This window comes from Mus pahari, chromosome 16, assembly GCF_900095145.1.
Source record: "Mus pahari chromosome 16, PAHARI_EIJ_v1.1, whole genome shotgun sequence".
Classification (NCBI taxonomy): domain Eukaryota; kingdom Metazoa; phylum Chordata; class Mammalia; order Rodentia; family Muridae; genus Mus; species Mus pahari.
The window spans coordinates 39,122,498-39,140,893 of record NC_034605.1 but is presented as its reverse complement, the minus strand read 5'-3'; the positions used below and the strand labels follow the sequence as shown (position 1 = coordinate 39,140,893).

The 18,396-nt window shown below is 42.2% G+C and overlaps 1 protein-coding gene across 1 annotated transcript in view; it reads left to right on the top strand.

Annotated features, from left to right (window-relative positions):
• Positions 1 to 18,396, top strand: part of Lyrm4 (LYR motif containing 4) — a 123,172-nt gene that overhangs the window by 65,281 nt on the left and 39,495 nt on the right. The gene's annotated exons all lie outside the window — the stretch shown is intronic.

The window sequence follows — 18,396 nt, the reverse complement described above, 5'->3', positions numbered from 1 at the left end:
TAAGCAAATTGTCTCTCTCTTTTGTCTCAAAAAGTAAGTACATGGGGTCAGAGAGATGACTCAGTGACTAAGGGTACATACTATTCTTCTATATGACCCAGGATCTGTTCCTCATTCCCATATCAGGTCTAGGTCTAGGCAGAGGTGGCAGTGCCAGTCTCTCTGGCTTCCACTCGCACCTGCAGCATGGACACAGACACATACACATAATATTAAAAAGTTAAAAAACAATCTTTTCTAAAAGTAAGCATGTGCATCCTAGTCCTACCTGGTGGTACAGTGGCCATGCCCTTGTCAGTGTGCATCGCTAGGTAGTAAAATGCCTCCTGGTGTCCACTCCTTGACAGATGTCTTGAAATAAACAAAGACATTAAAAGGGACATAACTGAATTTGCCTTCTTAATTCTCTGTTCTACATAGAGACCAAACCCAACAGAGTCCATAGCACACATTAAAGAAAATATGACTTAGATTCGTATTTAGGCGTAGCTTTATGTATAGACTGGACTCTGCTATGTCCTGGCTCCGTAACAGACTTGTCAAATGTTGCTCTGTGTGATTGCTCTGAGGAGATCTTACAGAGCATGTGGTGTAGGTTAAGAAAGTTCCCTCGAACGACTGTCAACACCACCACAAGTTTCTATGTAATAATGGGTTGTTCTCTTAAAATACCTTTCCTTTGTTTTTGTTGGTTTTTTTTCTCTCGAATTTTTATGTATTGGCAAAACAAGGATTAGCACAGATGCAAAACAAGCTGCTCCTTGGGTAGCCCTTTCTCTGCACATTCTACCAGTGTGAGGATTTATTAGCATCTAGAATAAGGACTTTTGTTTCATGAAAACTTGTATCACATTTTTATTTATAATTTTCAAACACAGCAAAATTGCCCACTAGCCATTTCTTGCAGTGCTTTAGTAAAACAAACTTAGCTTTTTCCATAATTCTTAGTTTTGTTTATTATTTCCATTGGGTAGATTATAGTAGCAATCACAGTAGCACATTTCCTAGAAAGAGCCTGAGAGGAAATAAGCTACCTGCTTTACATATTTATTAGAAAATCGGGCTGTCATATCTGAAAATGAATATCCTGGAATTCTGTAATTTCATCTACTATTACTTTTAATTTGACATAAAACTTAGAAAAAAACTGGTCAAAGAACAGTGTGTTGATCCTCTTCTTAGGAAGGTGTAAGAGCTTCAGAGAGAGTTCTGTCATTAAAGTACTTGCAGTGATGGGGCACGCCTTTAATCCAAGCACTTGGTAGGCAGAGGTAGACAGGTCTCCGTGAGTTTGAGACTAGCCTAGTCTATAGATGTAGTTCCAGGACATCCAGAGCTATACAGTCAACCCATTCTCAAAAACCAAAATAACAAAACAAAAAGTGCTTGCCTCACAAAAATGAGGACCCAAGTTTCATCCTCAGAACTGACTATTTTAAAAAACAGCATGGTGGTACATGCTATAATCCCAGCACTGGGGGTTGCAGACGAGAGGATCCCTGGACTGGCTGAGCAGCTAGCCTAGACTTATCTGTGAGCTTCAAACCAATCAGAACTCTGTCTCAAGGTGATTGGTATCCTGACATTACTGATCATGACACCTGAGGTTGACCTACATATCTATATACACACATACATGTTTTTACCTGTTAGAGTCAAGTTTTAATTCTGCAAGAACTCATGATGATAAGCACCTTTTAACATATATACTGCTGGATGGCTATTCCCTACTAAAGTTGTTAATGTTCCCAACATAATGTATATAGATGTAATGCTACCCTGTTAGATTACTAGCAATTTTTTGGAGACTAAGACTCTAAATCAGAAATTGACATGAAAAGTCAACAGCCCAAAAGTAGTAGGGCATTCTTAAAGGAGGGAAGTATCACTATCCGATTGCAAAACCGTTCGAAATCTCTAGTAATTGAATCAAGGTTAGGGAGACTGACTGAGACTGATTGTGGAACAGAATAGAGGCCAGGGAGAGGCCCACTTATGAAAACCCACCTGATGTATGGCTAAATGTAGAACATTGGAAATAGCACAGCCTTTTCAATAAGTGGGTTCAACCATTTTGACAAATTTAGAGGAAGAAAATGTGTGGACTCTTCCTTATATCACTCATTTTATATAAAAGTGGATTATAGACTTAAATGGGAAAGTATTTTTTTAAAAAATCATCTTTCTTATTTTGAAATAGGCAAAGTTTTCTTATACAGCTCACAAGTATTTGAAATGAAACATAAATGTTAGACCATTATACCATATCAAAATTAGAGAATCAAAATACCATTATTAAGAGAATGGAAAAGCAGAATGGAATGAGGCATATGACAAAGGATACTATTGGTAGTACAGAGTGAACTACAAATTATCTCTTCACATGTCCATAAGCCTTAGGTTTGAGCACTCAGTTTACAAAGGCAGAATCTCAGTAGAAAAATTAGAAATCTTGTCTCTTTTTCATTTTCTCTTGACTTATAGCAGACTATATATAGAATTTTGTTTAGTTTTGTTTGAGATATGGTCTCACTTTGTAGATCAGGCTGGCCTCAAACTCACAGAGATCTGCCTGCTTCTGCCTCTGGAGTGCTGAGATTACAGGCATATACTACCACAGCTGGCTAGAATATGTGTGTAAAATACTTTTCTATGACTGACATTACAAATTACTCTTTATGAAGAACCACTACTATGTATGAGTCCATTAAAACCCCATGTCCTGTAAATATTGTTGTTTTAAGCTCATGATGTTTGATGCTATAGACATATAAACATGCAGGATCTGAAGGCTTTGACAGCAGGACTCAACAGATGGCTTCACACACATTTACAGCCCTAAGAAAAATGTAGCTTTCCCATTGCCGTGAAATTGTGAACAAACAAGCACTCTCCCACTAACTTGCATTACTGCTCATTCCTGCCCTGCCTAATCTCAGAGCCATAGATGTCTTATCCCGCACAGAGCACCTAAGGCTCACCTTTGCAAGTTTCCAAAGCCATCCCTAGAGGAAATAATGAAGGGATGCGTGTGTGATGGAATAAGGAGACCTCTTAAGTGTCTGTCTGGGAGCTACACAAAGCTAGGAGATGCAGGGGTTTGACGAGAAAGGGACTGTAGATAAGGAAAATGAGTGTGCCAACGTGACACCAAAACCAAGTTAACCAAGCTCCTTCTGGTGGCTGAATGACTGGAATGATTTGAGAGCCCTGGTTACCACTGCATTGGGACCACGGGTACCCAGCACCTCACCCTGTCTGGCTTTTGGCTCCCCTCAGAGTTTAAATATGGGTTTGCCCCATTAAGTGACCTTTGGGCTGTTAGACTTGTGTTTGGTTGGGTAGAGAGGTCCTTGACCTTTGTACAGCTCCTTTCTGGAGGCTGTCAGTCCTGAGGACTACAAAGAGGAATTGATAAACTGTCTTTTCAAAACTAGGTGACTTTCTTCCTTAACCCTGGGCACCCAATGCTCTCTGTCCTTTGAGATTATGGAACCAGAGGGACCTGAGGGATCCTTCTGCCTGGGCTCCTCCTTATCCTCCCACCTCCAGCACTAAGAAAGAATTCCTGACAGCTCACTTTTGTATTAATACTTTCTGTTTCAGTGACAAACATGGCAGCACTGGTTGAATACAGATAGGTTGTGATGAAAACACTGTTTAGTTCATATAGCCTCTTTCAAGGTTCAGCTTCTGTCACCAGCTAAAATTGCTTTATTTGCTTTCTCTTTGACAACAGAAGGTTAATATTTTTACTATGCGGCTTCGCTGGATGTCATAAGCTGTCCCAAATGTTAACCAGAAAGTCTTTTTTATACTCATGTGATCATCTATGTCAGGCCATGGCAGGTGATGCTGCATCATGGAAGACAATACAACAGAACATTTTCAACTGACGGGGATTTTTCATATCTTATATTTTTATGTTTCTTTATCCATCTCTCTGCTAAGCAAAGAACAAGCTGGAAATAAGATTTTAATGTATAACCTCCAGCCAGTTTCTAGCTAATTAGATTCACTAGATCAGCATATCATTACATATTGTAAATGCTGAGTTCTCCACATTTTCAACAGATTAGGACAGGATCAGAATAATTGTCCTTTGTCTGGTGAGAACAGGAAAGCCAAAAGCAGAGATCGTAGGCTACGACTTTCCATGTTATTAGCACAGTTATTCCATGGACTCCATTTTGTTCTATCTAGGCTGTTTTCTCACTGAACATCTTCATCTCTGAATACAGTCATCTCGGCAAACCCAATCCAAAAGTCTGCAGATGCTCAAGTCCCTTGTATGAAATGACATATTAATGCATAAGACCTGTGTACACTCTCCCGTACAATTTATAGCTCTAGACTATTTGTGACCCCTACCATTGTGATGCTCTGTATTCTCAAGGGGACGGTGCAGGAAAAGTCAGTGTATAGCTGTTTCAGTACTGATAAAATTCTTTGGTTTTTATTTCTAGTACAGATGTAATCTTAGTTTTTTTTTTAAGGTTTATTTTTATTTATGTGAATGTTTGTGTCTTTGTGAGCAAATACAACCATGTGCAGGTGCCTGCAGAGGCCGGAAGAGGGCATAGGTCCTCTGGTGCTGGAGTCAGGGCCACTTGTAAGCCTCATGTCAGAGTAGCCAGTGCTCTTAACCTCTGAGTCATCTCTCCAGCCCCACAAGTATTCTGTTTAGTTACGTTCTTTCATCATCGTGATTAGAGGTATCCAAGAATATGAAGCTGGCAGGTTGAGAGACTAGCTGTACATAGCAAGTTAACTTGGAGACAGGAGACCAGGAAGGAGAAAGGAAGTTTAGCATAGTCAGTGAAGGACCCCAGAGCCAAAACTAAACAGGGAGCCTTCCAGTGTTCTGCCCTCCATTTCCAGCCATGCTCATAGGGGTTCAGAGAGGCCAGGGTCCAAACATCTGCTAGAGTGAACTATTCACTTTACAAACTGCAAAAACCGAAGTCACATTCCTAAAAGATAGGGTTAGGAGTCTTCTAAGAAAAGAGTGTCCACAACTGCTTCTACATGAAGTTAAGAGAGGCCATTTCAAGAAGAAAGAAAGGAAAACATCCCAGGACAGGATGATGTCTTCCCATGAGAACATCCATTAACATGGGGTAACAGGGCTCTGGAAACAGGGCTGGAAATACGGCTCATTGGTTAAGAGTGAGCACTGCTCTTACTGAGGACTAAAATGTGGTCCCAACCATGTCACGGGGCTTACATCTACCTTTACCTCCTGCTCCAGGGGCTCTAACCCCTCTTCTGGGCTCCATGGGCACCCACCCTTGCACAGACATACATGCAAGCACACACTTAAAAGTAAAGGTTTTAATGAAGAAAGACAAAGCCAATTTCAAGCCTGTCTGGTGAATATGGTCTATTTCACAGGTGCCATAGGTCATATATTCATATATAGACATTTTGAAGTTTAAATATATCTATCAAGAGACCCCTAGTGCTTTCTAGCAAAGTGTGGGGTTTTTTTTTTTTTTTTGAAGTGGAAGCTAGATACATATTTACGAAAATAATTGAACAAAGTATTAGAATGGAAGGATTCAGAACCCAAGCATTCAGAGGGTACAGGTCAATTTGGGTTTTTTTTGTTTGTTTGTTTATTTTGTTTTGTTTTTTTTAGATATTTCCTTTATTTACATTTCAAATGTTATCCCCTTTCCTAGTTTTCCCTCTGAAAAACCCTATCCCCTCCCCCCTTCCCTGGCTCCCCAACCCACCCACTCACATTCCCAGTCCTGGCCTTCCCCTATACTGGGGCATAGAACCTTCACAGGACCTAGGGCCTCTCCTCCCATTGATAACCAACTAGGTCATCCTCTGCTACATATGCAGCTAGAGCCAAGAATCCTATCATGTGTTTTCTTTGATTGGTGGTTTAGTTCCAAGGAGCTCTGGGGGTGCTGGTTAGTTCATATTGATGTTCCTCCTCTGGGGCTACAGGTCAGTTTTAAGGGTGCTTGTTTGTTTGGAGAGAAAGCTTGAGATGACTTTAAGGTAGTCCCATAGAGACAGGGAAGAGCAACTGATGTGTTTTATGCAAATACAGCCGGTACAAGTCACCAGTGCTCTCTTTTTGGAAATATAATGCATAAGTTAAAGTGAAATATAAATTTTTCCCATCTTGTCATCTTCTGTGATCTTTCTTCCCTAGCATATCTCGTCCTCTGCCTTCCTTCTCACCTTCATGTGCTTTGGGGACTCCCAAATTGGTAGCAATACCCAGATTTGGACCTACTAGATAATTCCTTGAGAGCAGCAGTTGTTCCCATCCAGCCTTCACTGGCTGGCTCTTTTCTAGACACTAGCCTAGTCGTGCCTCTCTGGGTCGAAACCCTCCTGTACTGATCCCATGCAGTGGTGTTAGAGCCTCTCGTTCTCTCCCAGTGTTCCTGTGTGTTCTAGCTGATGCCCTGTTCTGAGCCTGCCTAGACTATGAAGCCAGTCTTTACAATACATGACAGTAATACAAATATTTAAATATTTCAACTAGTTATTCTTACCAATCTCTTTTCTTCTGTGTTTGCCTTCTTGTGGACTTTACTTGACTAGTCTGACCTTGAAAGCTGTATGGGCCGTGGGTAGAAGCCCACCAGGCAGCTTCTGGCTTATGCCCCTGAGAGGAATATAACTACATTCAGTTTGCATTGCCAGTAAAACCTGCCAATTGGTTTTGTTCACATATGCTTGGGTGGCTTGAAATTCTTTGAAGGACCTGCTTCTTTTTCATTAGTATATACATAAGTGTACTGGCTAATTTTGTGTCAACTTGACACAAGCTGGAGTTATCACAGAGAAAGGAGCTTCAGTTGGGGAAATGCCTCCATGAGATCCAGCTGCAGGGCATTTTCTCAATTAGTGACCAAGGGGGAGGGCCCCTTGTAGGTGGTACCATCCCTGGGCTGGTAATCTTGGGTTCTATAAGAGAGCAGGCTGATCAAGCCAGTGGAGGCAAGCCAGTAAAGAACATCCCTCCATGGCTTCTGCATCAGCTCCTGCTTTCTGACCTGCTTGAGTTCCAGTCCTGCATCCTTTGTTGATCAACAACAGTATGGAAATGTAAGCTGAATAAACCCTTTCCTCCCCAACTTGCTTCTTGGTCATGATGTTTGTGCAGGAATAGAAATCCTGACTAAGACAAATTGGTACCAGCATAGTGGGGTATTCCTGTGACAACCTGACCATGTTTTGGGGAGGACTGTGGAAGGACTTTAGAACTTTGGGCCAAAAGATCCATTCGGTGTTAAGAGCTCTTTGGAATGTTGTATAGGAGCTTGGAAGATAATGTTGAGAACAATGCAGAAGATGGAGGCCTGGCTTGTGAAATTTCAGAGGGAAAATTAAAAGACTTTTCGGGGCCATTGCTATTTTGGATTGTGAAGATTCTGTGGTTCTGGTTAGCTGGGGCTGAAGAATCAGCTGTGATTAACAAGATACCAGAACCACTAAAATGAAACCTTTTCCTTACTGGGACTATTGATGCTGGTTAGCTGGAGCTAAGGAATTAGCGGTGACTAAGAAGAGACTGGCATCATTGAGGTGACATCTTCTGGTAAGTGTTTTCTGAGAGCACAGAGGCTGTGTTCCAGAGATAGCCAAGGTTGTACCTTGTGCTGTGGCTGGACTTGGTAATATGTAAGAGTTATTCATGTGGTACTGGTTTTGAAGGCATGAAGGGGTCATGCAGAGCAGCTGAGGCCATGGAAGCACTGTGAGAGGCCATGGAAGGCCATTGGTGAAGGTGCAGCCTCAGTTGCAATTGATGGCCCAGGACTGAAGGGGTCACAGCAGCATTTTGGAGATGCCAGTACCATGAGATGACCACCAAGAACAGCATCAGCAGTGAAGTACAGGCAGCTGGAGCTGGAGCCGAGAAGACAAGGTGTGTGCTACAAAGAGCATGGCTAGAGAAGTGACCCAAGCCCTTGGAGGAGCCCAGAAGATTGTGAGTTGGATCCCAGACATTGGATGGTTGGAGATTGATTTTTGCTTTTGATTGTGACTGTGCCCTGATATTTTTCCCTCTTGAAGGAAATTTTTTAGTGAAGCCCACAGTTAAGAGACTTTGAATTTTAAAGTACTTTGTATTTTAAAAGATTCTGGATATTTTAAAGGGATTGAACTTTTAATATGTAAAGACTGTAGGACTTTTAAAGTTATTTAGATCTTGGGGATGAATAAGAACTAAGGATTGAGGCTTACTAGTGATGTGTTTGTGTGTCAAGTTGACAATGGGTCATTTGTACTGGCTAATTTTGTGTCAACTTGACACAGCTGGAGTTATCACAGAGAAAGGAGCTTCAGTTGGGGAAATGCCTCCATGAGATCCAGCTGCAGGGCATTTTCTCAATTAGTGACCAAGGGGGAGGGCCCCCTTGTGGTGGGACCATCTCTGGGCTGGTAGTCTTGGGTTCTATAAGAGAGCAGGCTGAGCAAGCCAGTGGAGGCAAGCCAGTAAAGAACATCCCTCCATGGCCTCTGCATCAGCTCCTGCTTTCTGACCTGCTTGAGTTCCAGTCCTGCATCCTTTGTTGATCAACAACAGTATGGAAATATAAGCTGAATAAACTCTTTCCTCCCCAATTTGCTTTTTGGTCATGATGTTCGTGCAGGAATAGAAACCCTGACTAAGACAATAAGTAAATATACCTATATATGTTGTATCTGCATGTCTAATTTGCATATGTATGTGTTCATACACACATACATAAATGCATGCATACATATTTTCAGTGGGTAGGACTATTCTTTCTCCTTCCCCCATATCCCTTTGTATGAGCCTAGTCATGAAGCAAACAGAGAAAGTTGTGTGTGATTTTGTTTCCATGGTGTTTGGTACAACACACACACACACACACACACACACAAGGCCTGTGTCCTCTCTTTGTGAGCCTTGGACCTGGACGACAGTGAGGCCCACCAACAGTGTCCACAGTTGAGACTGGCCAGCAGCTGGTTGACTAGAAAGTCCCACTGAAATCTTTGCCTATGGATCCATTTAAATTACCTAGCTGTGGCTCAGACACTGTTAAAATTGAGAGATACATTCAATTTTAATCAGAGAATGGATGAAATCTGTCTTCTGAAGTAGAGAGGAACCGCCTCCAGCAGCATTTCTGTAAGGAACAAATATGTTGATCTTGGAAAGATTGGGAGCCATCTTTCATGTTTTCATCATGAAGCCAGGTGAAATGAAAACCAGATCCCAGTTCTAAATGACTCCTGTGGGCACTCCCCTGGGCTGTTCTACCTGGAAGTAAGCTGCACCGTTCTCCTGTAGTAATGACTCCTGTGGGCACTCCCCTGGGCTGTTCTACCTGGAAGTAAGCTGCACCGTTCTCCTGTAGTAATGACACTTGTGGGCACTCCCCTGGGCTGTTCTACCTGGAAGTAAGCTGCACCGTTCTCCTGTAGTTAGAGCATACAGTTGAAGATACTGAATTTCAGTGTTTAAAGTTTTGTTTTTTGCTTTTTAACTCTAGTTGCTATCTTAGTTACTTTTCTGTTGCTGTGACAAAACACCATGACTAAGGCAACTCATTTAAGAAAGCATTTCATTTGGGGCCTATGGTTCCTGAGGGTGAGAGTCCCTGCCCATCACACCTGGTGCTGGGGCAATAGCTGAGAGCTCACATCTGAACCACAAGCACAAAACAGTGGCACAGCTCCTCCAACAAGGCGATACCTCCTCATTTTTCAAACGTTTGAGCCTAAAGAGGCCATTTTTATTAAACCACCACAGACACCATTTTGTTGCTTCCTTTTTGAAAGCAGAGTTTACACAGAGAACATCTGATAACATTAGCTGGCTGTGGATATCAACTCTGAGAGGCAGTTTGGGGTGGACCCACCTTCCCCATTGAAAGACGCTTCCTTGCTCAATAACCAGTCAATAAAGCACCGATGACTAGATTGTGCATCAGAGTCCTCATTCACATAAATGTGGGCTTCTCATGAAAATAGAGAGAGAAAGCAAACTCAACACTAGATCATGGCTTTGACCCACTAGGTCATTCTTGATGATCTAGGTGGAAGAGAAGGGGGCACAGGGAGCTTTCACACTGTCTTTTATAAATCAGCATATGTGCTTATAGTTCTAAACGACTGTGATAACAGAGTCTTCGCCCTGTCTTCTTGTCTTTGGTCACAACCTGGCTAACCTTGCCTGCTGCTGCTTCCGTGAGTGTCCTGGGATATTCCTGGAGGCAGCTTTGTCTTCTTTCACCGGGCACGATTAGAGTACAGATCTGTGTGTGCTTATTCTTCTACCAAACAACAGTTGGCCTGAAGCGAGGGGTTAAGGGAATATTGCAGTATGAAACGCCACAGGCATCCAGCCGCTGCAGAGATGCTTGGTCAGCCTTTAGATGTGAACATGCAAAGTTCACAGTCAAGTATGCAAGATTGTAAATCTGCATGGTTACCTCTGGAGAATGGCATGTGAAGCAGCAGGTTGACCCAGCCTGTCTCAAGACTTTTTTCTTTGCCTGCTTTTGTTCACCACAGAATCAAATGTGTTCACAGGGATCAAAGTATGTATGTATGATACCTTGGAACATACACAAGTCTGAGAACTGTAAAATGCCAATTAAGCATTTGCTTGGCTTAATGCTTTAAGCCTTTTTAAGTACATTCCTATGTACCATCATTATAACCTCACAGTAGCTGGGACAAGCAGTAGCTACCTTTTGACAAGATAAAACAGGTCTGACACTATCTAAGAAGGGAATAGCAGAGCCAGCCTTGAACGTCTGGTAAGATTCTCTCCTTGTATGCATGAGAGAGAGAGAGAGAGAGAGAGAGAGAGAGAGAGAGAGAGAGAGAGAATGAGAATGAATGAGATTAAAACATGGTTTCTGAGAAGTGATAGAATTTGCCAGCATCGGTAATTTCTATTCTGTGACTCTAATCATGCTAGCTTTCTATTCTGTGTCTGTAATCATGATAGCTAAGTTCATCCATCCATTCAACCAGCCATCCTGTTAGAATGATGTTGATATTAAAATCCCAGACCTAGAGTGTGGGGACATAAACTGTGCTGCCTCACTCTGACACAGTCCAATCAGAATACTACTGTGACCTTGTAAACTTGATGGCTTTTAAATAGGTAAAATAGATTTTGAGTGTTGTTTTCCCCTCATTTTGTCCTGTGTGGTATTAATTTTATACAAGCTATTCTCTGTGAAGTATACTCCTCCCCTTGATGATGACCTTTCTCACCCACCTAGGGCCAGGGACTACTGATGAGAGGCCAGTAATATATATAGACATCAGCCGCATATAGACCCAATTTGCAGTGTTTATGTGAAATTCCCTCTGCTGTTTAATTCCACTAAATTGCATTTTTATGTTAACTTAATAAGCTAATATTTTATGAACTTGTAACATTGAATATGTGGGATGGAATCAATATTTCTGATAATTACTTGATGGGGGTGGAGAGGCTCAGTAGAAAGTCATTTAAAACTTCCAGGCTGGTATTGATTAAAATTAGTGGCTTTAAGATCTAGAATATCTAATTTGCGGGGTTGAATTTTTTTTCTCCTTACAGTTTATTCTAGAGCTTAGGTTAAAAAAAAAAAAAAAAAAGTCCCCCCAGCATTCACAATAACATTCTGCAGGTAATTTTCTTTACTAGATTTAGCCAGTAATTTAGAATTGGTGCATTCTGCAGAAGATGTTCTCAGCTTTATTGCTGCAATTTAACAAACATGTCTGGGATGTTGTGCTTCTAAGGGACAAGTTCTGTGTGTCTTCTTTTGTAATTATTAGAATCTGTCTTTGTTTCAGCATTCATTGAGTACATGGTCATTTCATTCAGGTGTTCTGGAGTAGGCCTAAGAGTATTCCCCAATTCTGACTGTACCTCAGAATAGATGTGTAAGACATTACTGAGATAAGCTGGATGAGCTCCCTGTTAGAAAGCACAGGTTCCAATGGGAGTGTTGATTCCTTGTTCACTTGTTTCTGTGCCTTCCCTCATGGCAGGAGCACAGTATGTGCTGTTGGTAATCCTCTTACAGGGAAGGAAGCTGAGGCTCTGAGGAGCTAGCTTAGCCTTCTCAAGGTCATTTTCATGCAGTAGTTCTAAATACCCAGTTTCTCTGCCAAGACTTACTCTACCAACACTTAGTTCTAAATGCCCAGTTTCTCTACCAAGGTGGGCAGGCACAAGGCACCCACTGTTGCAACCTGAGCTCTTCGCCATATTTAAGATTATAAATAAAAACAACTTAATAAATGTATATTTTACTAATTGTGAGGACATGGGTAAAATTAGGTGAATTCATTTTTCAAGGAGGCTGAGAGCTCAGAGATCTGAGGTAAACATATTAAAGACCTGCCATCAGTTGTCATATTCTTGGCCTAGGGATTCATAAAACACTATTAATGTTAATTATATAATCAGATCGCTTACCTTTCACTAGATCAGTGAGTAGAGTACTGGACCTCTGGTCATATTAACTACCTCACGTACCTGGGAAGTAGACCTCATCCCTCAAGAGAGCAGGCCCAAATCAGAGCTGCTACAGAAAGATAGTCTCCCACATTCGAGCAGCTGGATAATGAGATCAGTCCATCCTCATCTAAGGAAGCCACATCTGGGACCTCTGTGGTGATATGAGGAGGAGGGTCCAGGCTTGAAGTGGACAGCCAGGCCAGAGACAACAGCCTGACAATCCGGCCTCCACATCTGCTGTGTGTGCCTCAGCTTCTAAGTAGAATAAGATATACTTTCTTGCTTCAATTAGGAGATAACAGATTATTAGATAATTGTTCTTATTCCTTGCTTCATCTAAGATATGCAGTGCACTGGAGATATAGTACCTGCCTTGTCAGGTTACAAGTTGCTTACTTTCTGTGGATATCCCCCAGAGTGAGTTCAGGTATTGGAAGGTAACATTTTCATAAGAAATGCTTCTGCTGTCAGGAAACAGACAGCTCAGGAAAGGAACATTGCTGCTCAGGAGAAACCCAGTGTTGAATGTCTTCCATCTTCACTTGCCATACACAAAGCCCCTCACTATGGATAGCTTCTCCAAAGGCTTTGTCGGACCGTGGTGCTATTGAAAGAAGAGGAAAGTTACATCATTGTGGGGTGTGCTCTTAAAGGGAATATGGAAATCCTAGCCCCATACTGACTCATTTTGTTTCCAGCCTCCTCTGCCACAAGCCCAGAAGCAACAGAGAAAACCAGAGTTTTCTAAAACCTCTGAAAGCTTAATCCAAAAAAGACTCCTTTTTAAGTTGATTTTCTCAGGTACTGGGTCATAGTGATGGAAAAGTACTTTGAGCTTGTGACATGTCTCTGAGTTCTTTCCCATCTGTGGTAACTTGGTGAGCATAGTTTCACTCATGCATTGCATGATTCTCTCTTCTGCTAGATGTCAGGGGCTGTGTGCAGTCCAAACAGGATGTTGCTTTTCTAGATCCTACCATCCAACAGAGAGTGAAATTGCACAAACAATTCTCAAAGAAAGTCAAAAGTGGGCAATACCAGTACAGAAGGACGTGGACAAATACACAGCTGTGAAGTGAGTCTGTCTCGGTGCCCTGAGGAATTACTTGAATTGGTGTACGTATGTCTTATAGTCATATTGTTGTTAAGAGACACCATGACAATAGCAATTCATATAAAGGAAAAAATTTAACTGGGGCTGGCTTACAGTTCCAGAGATTTAGTCCATTGTCGTCACGTTGGGAAGCATGTTAGCAGTATATAGGCAGGGTTGGTGCTGGAGAAGGAAGGAGCTGAGAGAGCTACATCCACATCAGCAGGCAGCAGGAAGACTGAGACATACTCCTCCAAGAAGGCCGTGTCTGTTAGGCCACACCTAATAGTGCCACTCCCCATGGACCTATTGGGGCCATTTTTATTCAAACCACTACAACATGTGATCTTATTATCATAGTATCCCAAAAGATGGATTTGTGTGATTTTTACAGGTGAGAAGCCAAACATTCCAAGAGTAAGGGAATGTGTTCCTGGTGCTACAGCTCAGAAGTGGAGTCAGAACTTGGGCCTTCTTGGCTGGAAGCTTGTGCTTCCTTCAGACCATTCTGCCTCCTTCCTGGGAAGATGCTGGAAAACATATCAACAGTATGACATACACCATCTGGGATAAAGAAACCACTTTTAAGTAGAAGCGCCATTTGGTTAAGGGCCTAAAAATAGGTGAAAATAGTATGTATGAGGTGGAGATAGTGGCAGGTAGGATCCCAGATGCTTTTCTATAGGCAAGGGTGGTGGTAAGAGGGAGCAGTAGGTGGACCTCAATGAAGTGGCCAGGCCAGCTAGGATCAACCAAAGCGTGCCTGAGTAGGGATGCTGGTGTAAGATGTGAAAGCTGGGTTGTGGTTGACTCAGCCAACACAGCACCTGGTCCAGGCTGTTTCCAGTTCTCCTGTGACAGATGCTGAAGGGCAGACTATGCTGATAGCAAACAGTGACTGTCTGTATGCTCCAGGCACATACAGACAAAGTTCAGTAACTTTACCGAGATCTGACAACTAGAAAGTAGAAGAACTGGTGTGGTGGCTTTGGTTTCCCAGGCTTTACAGGGCAAGAAGGAGATGAGGTGCTACAAGGGGGGAAATCATCCTGGAAAAGAAAGACATGCAGAGCAGATCTGGCCGGCTGTGTTCACTTGCCATTCAAAACCGAGACTCGGGACTGAGGTTGGAGTCGCTTTCAATAAATGAGAGCCTGGTTCACTGCCATTCATAAGCACTTCCACAAAGTTCACTCATTGAGCTGCAAAAGAACAGATGACTGTGGCATGCTACTGTCCCCATAATATCCCACTTTGCATTTACCTGGAATTCTGGTTAATTTCTGAGTGTTGGCAAGGACTCAGAGATAGCAGGTCTCTCTCCTTGTTGCCTCTGAACATGGTTTTTCATTTAACCTTTGCTTTATTTTATATTTATCCTAGAGGTTAACAGTACTGTTGAGAAGAGATGAATAGTTTACTTGTAGAAAATGAGTCATAGCACAGAATGACAAACTTACTTCCATGATGAACTACCAGAGCAACATGTCCTTGGAATGGCTCCCATTTGCACATATATTTATATCTGTGATTTTAGATAGGATCGTTTGTGTACCTGGCTTTTACATATACAGATTTTTTTATAGGCTACACATAAATTGCTCCAGATTTTTCTATCCTGTCATGATTTTATTATTTCAGTCATTGCTCCGGGAATATGTATCTAATTTCTGGCCATTTACCTCAAATTATTTTGAAAGATAAGAAACCCCTGGGATATCCTGACTTCCATGGCCACCAAAGACATTCAAAGTTTTTTAGATTAGTTTTTCTCCATCTGTAATATAGTTTGGGGAATTTCTTTCTAAAGTAGCTATAAGGACAAGTGGTGTGAGTTGTAACTGTGAAAACAGACATGTAAGTTTGAATCCCAGCTCTACAGCATACCTTCTGACCTCGGACAGCCTCTGAAATTCTCCCTCACTTCAGGTTTCTGAGGGATAAGGAGCCAGACACCATCCGTTATTCTTGTGTCCTCTAGACCTGGAAGAATGAATTAGCTGATGCTCAGATGCTTTCAGTCTGGGATTGGAGATCCCTCACAAGAAGCAGCCCACAGCAGGCATTCTTTCCCAGTGTGCCTTTCTCACGCATCTTGGCTTCTTGTGTGTCCATGTTTTATGAGCATCACTTACATTAATGGATGTTTCTTTAGTTATTATACAGCACTTGTAACTGTACCTCCAAAAGAAACTAAATTGGCTAAATATCACCCACCCAGGAATTCCTCTGAAATGTGTCACCCTAAAACCTACAAGTACAGTAACTAGTGGGAAAGCTTAGGTTAAAAGTGAAATTTTGAAATATGATGTCAGACCTGCGTGCACACATATCTGCTTTACATGTGTGCTGGTGCCCATGAAGGCCAGAAATGTCACTACATTTCCCTGGAATTTAAGTTATACATAAGAGAATAAGAAAGTTATAGGGTATTAGGGTTCCTTGTTACAAGGTCCAGAGTTGATTTTTATGATGACGTAAAAAGCACAATTCTTACTCACCCCAAAGGGAGTAAGAGATGAGTTATTCTGCAACCAAATGTGAGTGGCCAGGGCACAGATTTGGATGACCCCAAAGTCTATGTTCCAAGGTAGTAACAATCTCAAGAGGTTGTTACAGTGTCAGTACAGGGACACTCAAGTGAAAAGGGCATTTCCAAGTACTCAGTGGAGCATCAGGCATGGGGCAAGGAAGCTGGGTGGTTACAACAGAGCAGGGAAACTGCTATGGGCCTCCGATGCTACCTGATAGCAATCTGAGTCTTGGAGTTGGTAGAAAGGATTGATCTACCAAGGCAGCTGTCTTAGTTAAGGTTTTGCTGCTGTGAACAGATACCATGACTCAGGCAAGTCTTACAAGGACAACATTTAATTGAGGCTGGCTTCCAAGTTCAGAGGTTCAGTCCATTATCATCAAGGTACAAGCATGGCGGCTCCCAGGAAGGCATGGTGTTGAAAGAGCTGAGAGTTCTACATCTTGTTACAAAGGCAAATAGGAGAAGAATGACTTCTAGGCAGCTAGGATGAGGGTCTTAAAGCCCACACCCATGATAAAACACTTCTTCCAACAACGCCACACCATTCCAACAAGGCCACACTTCCTGATAGCACCACTCCCTAGACTAAGCATATTCAAACCATCACACCACCCCAAAAGGTTTTATATGATAGCCACAGAATGTTAAATCAGACAGGCGAGCCTTGAATGGCTATTGAAGGGGATAAAGATCCCAATATAATTTGACTTTAGATCTACAACATTCCAACTTCTTCACAATACTGAAGTGTTAACCTGTCAATCAACCTTTGTAGAATATTCAGTTTAAGTGCGCCTCCTTCTAAAGATTATAGTGTACAGTTACTTGCTGCAAAGTGTGTGTGTGTGTATGTGTGTGTGTGTGTGTTTGTGTATTTCTTCCCAACAAGCATTATTATCTGTCTCCTAATCTGAAACAGGTTTTCCTAGCTTGCTTTCTTTTTTCTCTCATCCATATTTTTGCCCCTCAGAACATTTACAAGAAACTGGCCTTGCTCAAGGCTTGTTCACATGTTGGCCCAGATCAGGACTCTCCTTCATAGCACCAGGAAGTTATAGTTCTGTTAACCACGGCTGTGGAACTTGGACGGGCCTCAGTTTCTCCTTGATGTTCTCAGTAAGTTTTGTGACACTCAGTAGTTAACTACAGAGCAGAGTGGGTCTCTCTCACAGTCTAGGCAAGCCCAGGTGCTGATGTGCACCCTGGAGAATCTCACCACCATTAAGTGTTCTGGAGGAGGACTGTCTGAAAGGCCTTCTGACACACCTTAGCTGGCTGTGCTTTCTGAACAAGTAACAGACATGAGTAGAGGTGGTGAAGGAGCAGTGGAGGGGCAAGTGGGAAGAGAAGCATTAAGTGCCCTATGTGAGGAAGAACTTGCCAAATCCAGGAGCTAAAAGTGAATGCTAGAGTTGCTTTCCTATTCCACTTAGAAGGGAAGTTTCCTAGAGCCTGTGGCTCCCAACTTATTTTCAAAAGAAATCTCTCATCAGTGCAATGTTAATGAGACCTGGAGCTTCCAAGGAAATCAAGTTTAACAAGAAGCACACTGTTACTTCCCTAGGAAAATAAACAAAGAAAAAAAGGTGGTCCTGAAGGGCCTAATTTGATCCTTGGTTGACAGCCTCTGACTCAGCTTCCTAGTACAGGGGAAGGAACCCTTTTGGGAGGAGAGCAGGCAACAGGAATTCTGTGCTCTGACTTCTTAAAATATTTAAGGGAATCTACTCATAAAACAGAGAAGTAGATACAAACCCTGGTTATGCAAACCCCAGGACTTTGTAACCTGGGCAGTGTATTTTGTGTACAGTAATAACCCACAGTTTTAACTATAACCTCATAGTGAATCTCAGAAAGGGGCTTACCATGGCCATGGCATTTGCAGTGACATTTTAAAATAATTGTTTCTTGGTGGCCTAATTAGGTTCTTTATTATCTAACCCAAGGTACAGCTAGACCATGACTACACATTTGCTTCCTGGAGTAGTGTCCTAGTTAGGGTTTCCTTTGCTGTGAACAGACACCATGACCTAGGCAACTCTTACAAAGGACAACATTTAACTGGAGTAGCTAATAGTTTCAGAGGTTCAGTTCATTATCATCATGGCATGGCAGTGACCAAGCAGACACAGTGCTGGAGGAGCTGAGAGTTCTACATCTTGTTCCAAAGACAAACAAGAAGACTGTCTTCCAGGCAGCGAGAAGGAGGGTCTCTCAAAGCCCACCCCAATAGTGACTGACACACTTCCTCCAACAAGGCCACATCTCCTAATAGTACCGCTCCCTAAG